We start from the raw sequence: 12,059 nt of genomic DNA, 5'->3' as shown, positions 1-12,059 counted from the left end.
ACCACCATGCATGTGGTAAAAATGTTGTATTCGTTTTCCGAACATGGAGGCAATTTAACTATAAGGATTTTGGTTATGATGCAGTTGCTGCCAGCCATTAAGGTCAGCATCTCCTGGAACATTCTCTGGTTCCATTAGATTAAGGCTGACAAACTTCATGTATCTCTGAACTGCAGTTGATGTCTTTACTCTTTAACATACATTAGAGTGACTAGTGTTCCAGTGACTGAAACAGAACCTATAGTTTGACTCAAACTGTTCTCAAGAGGCCCAATTCACAAGAATAAAGTTAGACCAAAAGTCTAACTTTACTGCTTTTCGGTGTTCACAAAGGTAAGTTGCTACTAGTAACTTTACTATTAGTAAACATATTGGTAGTAAAGTTACTACTAGTAAAATTACTAGTAGTAAGTTACTAGAAGTAACTTACCTTTGTGAATACCAGAAAGTAGTACATTTAGTCTTCTAGACTAATTTAGACTTTTGGTCTAGTTTTACCTTTGTGAATCGGGCCCAAAATTTAGACTTCAGGTCTGTAGTTAGACTTCCGGTCCTACATAAATTTCAGGTCTAAAATTACCTTTGTGAATCAGGTCCAATGTCTTTTGCCATAGTCTTGATCTAGCCCAGATTCAAAACACTCCAGCCTACCAATATCTTATAATGCCATGACACACCTGTAGCCAGTCTCTTTCCATGACTACATAATGGGTAAGCAGGTTACCATTTTGCTCTCACAAACATTTTGCACTCCTTAGTGTGGATTAAAGTTTACAAATGGCAGCTCAAGCCCCTCTTCTAAATCCTCTCCCTCTTGTCTCTTTGTTACACAATCTAGAATATGTTTTCTTATAAAGTATATTTGTATCTGAGGCAGAATCCAATGATTTCTAGAAAGCGCACACATCTGTATATCTGTCACTTCTGTGAGTTACATGCTTTGGTCGCACAACAAATATACTCACTTCTAAAGAGTCTATTCAGTTGGTGACCTGCTTTGGGTAGTAAAAGACTGCCCTAATTAGTTTGCAGTGCCCCTCAAATTCCTTGGTCCTGGGGCCTCTTGACAAGGTATACAATTGATAGATACTTCCCTGTATATTGGTAGTGTTCATGGGTAAACAGGTTATTTTAGCATGCGGTCATTACAGCTATATTCAGGGTGTGTGGCACAGTGCTCCCTTTGTGTGATATGTTAATGTTGTTTGCAGAAATAATCAGGGTATAAAAATCAATGGAGTCTAGAAAGTCATTTCCAAATGTCCATTTCCCTGAACCAGAACACAAACATCCCAGGACCGGTTTTGCCTTTATTAGTGCTCACCTGCCAGGTATATATTGATTCCAGTGGCACAGTGAGCACAGAACCTGTCTTGAACCTGCCCCACTGGCCCAGACTACTAGTCCAATTCACGCATTCCCTGGGCCACGGACGCACTGTGTCACTGGAACCTTGCACTACCTGGCTGATGAGCCCTGACTAGGGTACAACCAGCCCTGGGTTGCTTATCTTCCGGTTCAGGGAGGAACTGGCCTGGCAGTTTGGTCAGGACTGTTCCCATTGGAGCAGGGTTAAAATTGATTTGCATATGGCTAGGTCCATACTGAGGTGGCGTGGTGAGCAAAATAATGATGGACTGGGATGTCTCCCGGAGTAATTTGAATTAAGAGCATCAACTGGTATTTAGGAGAAATTAACTGTTTTAAAATTGAAGCACTGTAATTTTTTTCTGTATCTCACAATTACCATTTTCACAGAGGTGCTATTTTGCTCAATCCCCAAAAAATAATTGATAATAATGGGTTGGCATTGTGTGAGAAAATTGTATTTCAACAAGGCAGAATGCTAAGCATTCTCAATTACGATTGTCAGGCTGATAAACATGTTGTGATGAACAGGAGAGATATAAATCTGAAATTATGTATGATTATGTTTTTTAGGAACAAGAAGCTAACGCCCTTGCTGTGACTCCCTCTGTCTAAAGGGCCTGCCTGCAGGGGAGAATTATAAACAAGGCCATTGTGCTGCTGTTTGAATTAACACTGGCTGTCACCATGCCAAGCAAAATATGACTTTCCTAATTAAAACTGCAGAGGCAAGAAAGGATAAGCAACATGCTTCAACCACATTAGAAAAGCAAAAGGTGGGTAGAACACTTTCATTAAAAACTACAAAAAGAAGCACCGAAACAAGCTTGGGAAATTTGGAGGAGTGCAATTAATAAAATAGACAAACATGATCTGGATAAAGACTGTGAAGTGAAACAATGCCAGAAATGAAGCCTTGAAATCAAATATTAAACGTAAAGTGCTGGAGGCAGCTTTAAAGGGAGGGGCCTTTCATTCTGATGGGAAAGTAGAGTTAGTGGTTGTAGGAAAAGGCTGTCTAAATATTAGGTAACAAATAAGGAGGATCATTTCTCAATTTGCAAACATTGCAGGGCCTGCTGTCACATCTGCAGCAGTTTGTAGTTCAGTCCTGAGTTGTGCTATTTACAGTGATGAGTATTATGCCAGCGTTTACAGACGCTTACATCATATCATGTCTCATACTTTCCGGTAGTGTATCTTCAGGATGGTACTCAAGAAGGTATGCACAGAAAAAGCCATTTATAACATATGGGAAGCTGCATTTCCCGTATAAAGGGGTATATTATCAACAACTAGCGATAATTTTTGTCTCTAACTTGTTTAGAGACAAAAATTATCGCCGCACATCGGCGATTTTTATCGCAGATAAACCTTGCTATTAGCAAGGTTTATCGCAAATGCGATAAAAAACGCCTGCAATGCATGAATATCGCTGAAAAGTCAGCGATATTCATGCATTACCGAGCTAATGCTCTTAGCCATGTTATCCACCTCCCATTGGATAACATGGCTAAGAACTGCTCAGGGCAGGTGTTAGCTTTTGGAGATATTCGCCCTTAGCGCAAATATCTCCAAAAGTTGGTAATAGGAGATAGCGATGTTAGCGACTGTTTCCAGTCGCTAACATCTTGGCACGCCCACTTTGCATATCATTAGTGATAAATATCACTGACATGCAAAGTGGGGCCCATGATGGTCGCTATCTCCTATTAGCTGTCGCTAACTGGTGTTAGCGACAGCTTGGTAATAGGGAGATAATTTTATCTCCGCTTTCTTGGCTTTTAAAGCCAAAAAAGCGGAGATAAAACCCCTTGATAATATACCCCAAAATCCTGTTTCTAATTTCTTTGTTATAGGCGACTTGTGATGCACCTAGTCACTAATATAAAAAAAGAAAATGCACCTAGTCACCAGTAAAAAACAATTACGTAGCTGCTCAACTATAATGAGTTATTATAGTTAAGTTCTGACATCACAATTCCTGTTGCCAGAGCCAGCATCTAAAGGGGAAAGGCAGATCACAACATAATAAAAGCTGCATTTTCAAAAACAAACCACAGCTTTTCCTTCTTCTGCTTTGTTTTACTGGATGAATAGGGAGAAGCATCAGGGCCGGACTGGAACCCAAAACAGCCCTGGCAATTTTCTCATCCAGCCTCAAGGGGGTCGTTTGGGTTGGAAGGGAGGTGGGGCTTGGTCCCTGGGGAGGCAGGGCCTGTCCCCGAGAGGCTGGAGAGGTTTGCTTGCTGCTTTTGTTACTGGGGGCCGATATTGCAGCACTGCTGCAAAACCAGCCCTCAGTAACAAAACTGCCTCGACCTTCAATCCTCCTGGGAAAATGCCTGATTCGCTACGGCCAGTCCGGCGCTGATAAGCATATAGGTGATTTTTGTGGCAGGTAAAATTAGGAAACAGAGAATCTTTCTACATATTTCTACGAATTCTGAGCAGAAGTGTTTTTTTGTTTTAATCTGGCTTGTATTAAACTGATTTTAATATCGTTTTCCAATAAATATCTAACTGCCTTTTGTGTTTTTAATTTTAATTCCAATGTTATTCTTCATGTTTACAAGCAATCTACGTCTTTCTCATGAAGTACAGCACACCAAGGATTTCATCATTTTTCAGGACAGTTGATGGTGTGGTCATGTATTAAAAAGGAATAAAGTACCCCCTGCCGTACGTTATAAGGATTTTGCATGTCACATCGGAGTTCCATGCCCTTATACAGGAACTCGGCCTTCGCTCTTGTTCCTCTATATAATCACAGAAATCATATGTGACTTCCAATATCCTTATATTGTACAGTAAAGGTACTTTACACATATATAGCATTCAGCAAGGATCCGCCTGATAAACAGTAGTAGAATTAGTGAATCTCTTACATTTCAGTATGTGTGACCCAATTGATAAACATATAAATGTGTGCCTTTCACAAACTCAAACTCATATGTTGCATGGAAATGTGACAGTATGAGAAAGTAATTGCAGCTGATTGCTTGGTTTTGACACCACAGATCGCCAACAATTTCCCCTTTGTGTCTAAGTGCTATCCAAAGCCACAGCATTTTGAGACTATGGAAGAAGGGCTCTAGGTGCTCACCAAGGTGGCAACCAGGAACCTTAACATTTTGGGGCCGATTCACAGAACTAATCTGAGACAAAATCCTAAATGTACTACTTTTGGTATTCACAGAAGGCACTTACGATTTATGGTATTCACAGAAATCCCTTATGACTACTAACTTTACGTCCGCACTCAGGCCGGAATCTCCACCTCCGGGCCGGAATCTCCACCCGGACCGGCTTGGTGCAAGGGTGGAGAGATAGATTTGTCTCCAGCTGTCCATGGCAGGGGGCATAGCCATTATTAAAATGGTGGTCCTGCTCCAGCTTCTCAATCTGTTCAATAACATCCCTATTCCCTTAACGAGTACCTTTTTATCTCAAATCTGTACGATCTTGACTCGTCTCATCTGGGGGAGGAGAGGTAAACAGCCTTATATCAGCTGGAGCACCCTTGTCCTCCCGTATGAATTTGGAGGATTCGGAGTTCCGGATATAAAACTTTATTACATAGTAGAGCAATGTAGCTACTCATGCCATTGGTATCATCCGGATGGCTGTGTTCATTATGCCAAGCCGGAGATGGATCTAGCGGCCCTACACCCATGGAGGCCCTACTGCCGGCTAGACTGCCAGAGGATCACCAAGATGTTCAAACCGTGTCACCTCCTTTTGTATATGAACTAGATTATTAAGAAATATGGGTGACTCAGCACTATATTCATGGGTGCTTCCATTGATGGCCAATCCATGGCTACCCATCACGGTGGAACCACTAGTCCAAAGCACCCTTCAACAACATGGGTTGCACACACTCCGAGATCTCTTTCCCGGTAGCCATGTCTTTTTCCGAACAGAAGACCCTAGTTTTCAGGCTGACCCCTATATTGACCAATATGTCCTGGCTCATCTCCAGGCAGCCCTCAGGGACAGAATACCAACATACCAGACAATACCAGACCGTTTTTCACCACTCACATTGTTTATCACGGACGTTAACAGAGACCGCCTTATCTCTAGACTGTACCTTAAATGTTTAGCACTTACACTATCACATCATACCAGGATGAGAACTGCATGGGAGGCAGCTCTGGGGCATCCACGTAATGATAATTGATGTCTTGTAACCACCTGCATAAATGGTTACACTATAACTTCCACTACCGACCTGATGTCCTGTGTGGAACCTGCTCACTTTTTGCACTATCCTAAATGTCACACACATGCAGAGACTTTGCACACATGGCCTTGACCTGTGATAGGATCACGTCCTACTGAAACAGCATTTTCACGCAACTGGCACAATTGACCAATTTGCAACTAGCACCTTCCCCACTGATGGCATTGCTAGGCCATGTCATTAGCAATTCTAAAACATTGCGTAGGTTCATGGTGATGGCACTGCTTCTTGCAAAAAGGGAGGTAGCCTTGCACTGGGGCAGCAAAGGAGGGCCCACAGTGGAGAAATGGATCAAGAGTATGATATACTGTGACACTACTAGTGATTTCTTTGCAGAATTACAACCCCCCACGTCCAGACCCAAAAATATATGGCAGCCCCTCAGGGATTACTTAAGGGAGCAGAACACCTCAGCTTCCAACCAAGGATCAGGCCTGCTGCCGGCGTCCCAGTAAAACACAGCACAGCGCAATGAGAACACTAGACGTTCACAAGCAGCTAAATCGAACCCAATGGGTGTCAAACCTGTTCTGAGCTACAACACAGAGCAAGCCTTACGCACTAGCCACACTCCGCCTCAACTGGGTCATTATGTATGATACATGTGAATAGTGTGATGTCTCTTATACGAACAATGTTTTTTCCTCTCCTTCCACCAAATGTATTACGAACAGATATGTATGTACGACATCGAGAATCTTAAGCATAAATAAAAAATAAAAGTTGACAATTTATTTCACATTAGGATCCAGCGGTGTGGAGTGATAAGTCTTGTAAAGTTGGAGGTTTTCTCATTTGCACAGTTTCTTTTATGCCAGCATTTCTTTACGTGAAAGTGCAGAATCTGTCATCATTAGAACTCTCATATATGATTTCGCTGCAGCCCAGAGTTCTAGGTATTCTTTGAAGTATCCAAGCAGTTTCTGTTTTTCCTCCAGCATTTTGTACCTCAAGATGCCCATTCTCTAAATTGTATCTTTCTGAATTACAGGTATATCAGTTTGGAGGGTAACTGGAGCTTGGTCCAAAATGCAACTGACCCCAATTGTGCAGTCGAAGATCCCTAGACGAATATACCTTTAAATCCTGCATTCTTTTCCCCCTCAGGGAATCACAACGCGGTCGTTACAACGACCGCGTTGTGATTCCCCATACCATTACTCAGCGAGTCGGAACAACGACTTGCGGAGGGGGGCGCTGGAAATTGGAATAGTATAATTTACTATTCCAACTCTAGTCTGTGCGGACACTAGGGAAGGTGTTGGATTTTAAATCCAACACCTCCCCCCTCCACAAGTCGTTGTCCCGACTTGCGGAGTAATGGTATGCGGAATCATAACGTGATCGTTGTAACGACCACGTTGTGATCTCCTGCATGGTAAAAGATTCATTGTAAACGCTGTTTACCCCCTAAACAAATTATATTAATTCTGTTTTCCATACCACATGGCTATGATAAATAAGTGTACTCTCTGTCTTCGGGATGATGGAGCCTCCATGGTTCAACAAGAGAGCTGTCTGACACCAGATCTTTAAGGATTCCACTGTCATTGTTATGTTGGGTATCTGGGTGGCCTGAGCAGCCCAAAATGCGATCAATCAAGGGAATCCAATCACCACATATCACCAATCGTAGATTTGGTACGTGCGTGAGTACTTTGATAAGTGTATTTAGTGTGTAGATTGAGTCAAAATGAAAACATGCCCTTGGATAGCTAGTTTAGTGCAAATATTACGACCCTATCAGTCTTGTTACTTGAGCAGTTCTCGCACAGATAGTTGTTTATGAAGTCGTATGGCTATGCCACTTGTCCTGTAGACATAGAGGATTTATTAGGACCACCTGATGCAGCAATCACTGTTCCTACTTAATCATACTTAAGCTTATCAGCTTCTTTCTGTGAAATATGGGTCTCTTGCAGAAAAAATGTATCCAGGTTCTTAGGTTTCAGGTGAGATTGTGCCTGCTTCAATTTCACATAGTTTGGTAGTCCAACCCTAACATTTTTAATATCTTTCTTCTCCCTCTGGCGTCCATCATTCTCTCCTTCAACCTCACTATATTCTTTTATGCAGATGATACTCAGCTAATACCATCTCTATTCAATCACCTTGATCACTCATCTGGTCAACTTTAAAAACGATCTGTCTGTTGTCACTAAGTTGATGAGCTTAATTGACCATAAGCTCAATGAAGTTAAGACTGGGTTGTTGCTAGTAGGGAACCAACCCTCCCTACGGTCTCCAAACTGCTGATCCAGTGACTTCAGGCTCCCCTCTCTGCATCTCAACCCAAAGTTAGAAGCTTAGGTGTTTGGATTGACTGAAACTCTCCTACAGCACTCATATCAAAAAACTTACAGCCTGCTGTTTCAGCCTCCAGCACACATTAAGAAAATGTTTCCCTCTTCTCCCCATGACCACTTGCAAAACTGTAGTCCAGGCTCCTTTCTCCTCTCTCCTGGTTTAAAGCAACATCCAATTTTTTGTTCTGTCTTAAAAATTTGTTCTCCTGCTTCAGGTCATTCAGTAAGCAGCCACCCAGCTGCTTCTAAACATCATTTGTCGTCATCTGATCTCGGCTCACCTGAATAGTCTCCACTGGGCGCCAGTAGCCAAAATTGCCAACTTTAAGCTTCTGTGGAATGCATCAAAACTTCTTTGGTAACGGGCCATTGTAAATCAAATACCTCATCCATGACTACAGGTGGGTCAGAAAACTCCTTCACATAGTAATGGACGTGTATCCCTGCCCTAAGCGCCCAAACTGCAATGATGATGGATCCCTGATGCTGACGTTTGTGGTAATGCTATATATTACTGGCCTCCAACAGTAAATAATGTAAGTGGCAGCCAAGACTCTAGTATTCTTTAAGACCAGTAGAAAATATTTTTCTCTAACATAGAACCAAGAAATAAAAGTTGAATCAAAAGGGCATTCACATTTATTTTGTAGAAATACATCATGGGCGAGTACGAATCATGTGTGTGCATGTGATTGGTGATATGTGGTGATAGGATTCTCTTGAATGGTCTCATGTTGGGCTGCTTGGGACACCCAGATCCCCAATGTAACAATGATAATGGAATCCTTAAAGATCTGATGTCAGACAACTCTCTTATCGAACCATGGCAAACATGCCTGTCTCATGGATTTTAGTCTTTTTGGACAGGGAGGGACACCCAAAGCACTACCCTGACAGTGGTGAAAGGCTACTGCCTTTGCCAGAAGTTAAGTAGCACAAATGCGGTTGTAATGTAATGTGTATACTTGTAAAGCGCACTGTTGCCAGCCGGCGTCCTGGCGCTGTATACCGCTGGGGAACCCGTCCTGGCTTTCCCTGTGGGATGGTCCCTACTGGGAATCCCCAAGGTGGAGCCAGGCATCCCCAGCGTTGATGGGTCCGTTGTGGAGATTAGGCAAGCTAATGCCCAGAGTTGCCGAGTGGGACCCCTGGTTAGAGTAGGCACTGAGGCGAGAATTATCGAGTCCGCTGATCCTGGTCTACGACCCTGCCGCGATGGGAATCGAACCCTGGTCCCGGGCCGACTTCTGCTTCCGGGTCTGCCGCCTCTAACCAGTGAGCCACACCACTCCACTCCTTGTGGCAGTAGACTACACAGTGATTATTGTTTTTACTTGTTTCACTTGAGTCAGGCCTACAGATTCACTCGTGTAAAGTTCACCCTTGGCCTACATCAGGTTAGTATGTAGTGCTGTGCAGTATTTGTGTCTTATATGCATGTGGAGGCTATGAATGGTACAATACATGGGAGATTCTGGGACCCATTTTGGGGGGCCCAGGACTAACTGGAGGAGCAGGAGGAAGTTGAGGAATCTCCCTAGACAGATAAGTGGATTAATGCATTCCTGTGGGCTGGGTGGGACCCACACCCGAGGAAGGTGAAACAGTCTCCCCAGGGTATTTCCAAAGGTGCTCTTTGATTTAGAGAGAGCCATGAGCACTTCTCTGGAGGGAGAAAGGGCTAAGGCCCTGGAATAACATTTTTATACATATCCCTGGGGCTGACATCCTGGTGTATACCTCTGTTCACTCACATGGCCTGTGCTATCTGGATAACAGATTTGGAGTCACTCCTGCTGCGACAGACTGCTTTCAGGATGAAGGGCAGGACAGAAGAGAGGGCACTTCAAAAGGAAGCAGACCCCAACACATACTTCAAAGACTCAGTTTCAAACCTGCACTTACTTGGGGAGAGAGGCGCATCAACTCGGCACCAGCATTGGGACAGCTGAGCGCAGGAGCGCAACAGACCACAGACCACGCCGTCTTGCCGCCACCAGCCACCACCAGCCGCGCCGCCGCTCCGGGACTACATATCCCGGCAGCCTTCGCGGCGGCGCGTTCCCTGACGCGACCAGAGCGACAGGAGGGGCCAATAAGGAGCAGAGTCGCGGGACGCGCGCGGGACGCCCGGGGCTAAGCCCGGGCAAAGGGCGGGCCCTCTACGGCCCTCAGCGGCCAGAGGAGGCCGGGCTGGGGCACCCCCCTTTCAAGTCATCGAGAGAAAAGGTATTTGTGCATCTAGTATATTAGATCAAGTAGACTAAAATATTGCAGTTGTGCCTACACAAGTGGGAGAGCAACCCAGTATGAGGAAGCAGGTTAAAAACACAAGGATGCCTACACTAAGGTCGAATACTAAACAACAACAAAAGGACACCTCTCAACCTGCACCAACATTAACTGCCATTGACATAATGCTTCAGCAGACAATAGGGGCTGTAGCTGATGCTATAGCAAATACGGAGAGAAGGATGTCCCTACCGCCTACTATTATTATTCAAGATACACAGGAGGGGGACACGGATATGTCTGCAGCTACTCTGGATGTTTTAGACGGACCAGATATTAGTTTAGGTGTTACTTCTTCCTCTTTTGTGGATCTCCCGTGTGCTCAGGTTGTCACTGAGAAGAAAAAGGAGACATTGAATATAAACAAAAAAATAGCCAAATTAAATAACACAAAGGCAAAAGGACCCAAACATTACTCAAATCAGGAGGGGAAAAAAGATCAAAGTAAGACTACAAATCATAATTTGGTGGCACCTATAAATCCGCCTACATCAGGAATACCTTGTTGGATTACTAATATGGTGGCTGACCTGAAAGCCGATTTAGAAGATACCATCACAGCGCTAATTAAACCCCTCATATCAAAAATAGATAGATTAACTTCTGTGGTAAATAATAAAGGAGCTAGTATAGCAAGTCAATTATTAATACAGGACGGCATCACGACAAAAGCAACACAGGATAGGGGTTCGCCTAAAACGCAATTAAAAGAAAAGGTACCTTTAACAACTGAATTGTTACCAAGTGAAACAATGAGAGAAAAACAAATGAACGTTCAGGGTGTACAAAATTTACCAAAATCCTTGAATCCGGCCAGTATTAATGAGTCAACAAAGGTCCCAACTAAACAACAATGTAAAGATATCGCCCAGACATCAAATGAAAACAAAACTCAAATCTTAAATGATAAAACAAATTCTACTATGCGAACGAACGCTTTGGAAAAGAAATCCACATTGACCCATTTTAGGACATTCAATCTCCCCCCTGAAGCTTCGCCTTTTGTAGTGGTGTTGACAGGAGTTCCACCACTCAAAGAGGGCAAAAGGGAAACACATTTTGAACTAAAGAATAAATGTGTACAGTGGCTGGAGTTAAATCGACCCCTACCCCGTAATATATGCGGTGAAATCCTCACAGTAAGGAGAGGGGATTGGATTGGGAAAGGAACTAAAACAATAGGAGGGGATATAATAACTGTTAACTTTAGAGACATTGCAGCAGTTAATTACATATGCAATGCACCTCTGAGTAAATCTCAAACCCAAATCCACCCCGTACACTTATCATATTTTTACCCATATATACAACAAAGACCTTCACAGAGATTTAGAATTCCAGTGAATAGGGTTCGCCAGATGGATTTTCAGCACAGACCGGCCCAATGGCAAATGCCTCACCAAGCAGCAACCCCAACCTATGACCATCCCCTATCCCAGTATGCGCACTGGAATAGGTTTAGTGCACTTGAAGAGGTCGATTGACATATACAGGACAAATCTTGTGCTCCTAAAATTCCCATAGGATTTGAGGAGAAAGGATCAAGTGCAATAGATCTTGGAACACCCAGTACTATAGGACACAATAATGTTAAGGTGCACAGACATAATATCGACTCCAAAATATCGTTTGGACAGAATATCGAGTTCTAAATATCGTTTGGACAAAATATCGACAAGACAGAATATCGACAGCCAAAATATCGTTTTTAAGGTAAGTGAAGTAATATCGACTGTAAATAATATAGAAAGTGAAAATATCCAAGTATATAATCTAGATAGTAAAAAATATCGTTTTTTAAATAATATTTAATTATTTATAGTTTTTTTATGTTATAATATGTG

The sequence above is a fragment of the Lissotriton helveticus genome, chromosome 2_2, assembly GCF_964261635.1.
Source record: "Lissotriton helveticus chromosome 2_2, aLisHel1.1, whole genome shotgun sequence".
Classification (NCBI taxonomy): domain Eukaryota; kingdom Metazoa; phylum Chordata; class Amphibia; order Caudata; family Salamandridae; genus Lissotriton; species Lissotriton helveticus.
Note: the sequence above shows the minus strand (reverse complement) of the source record.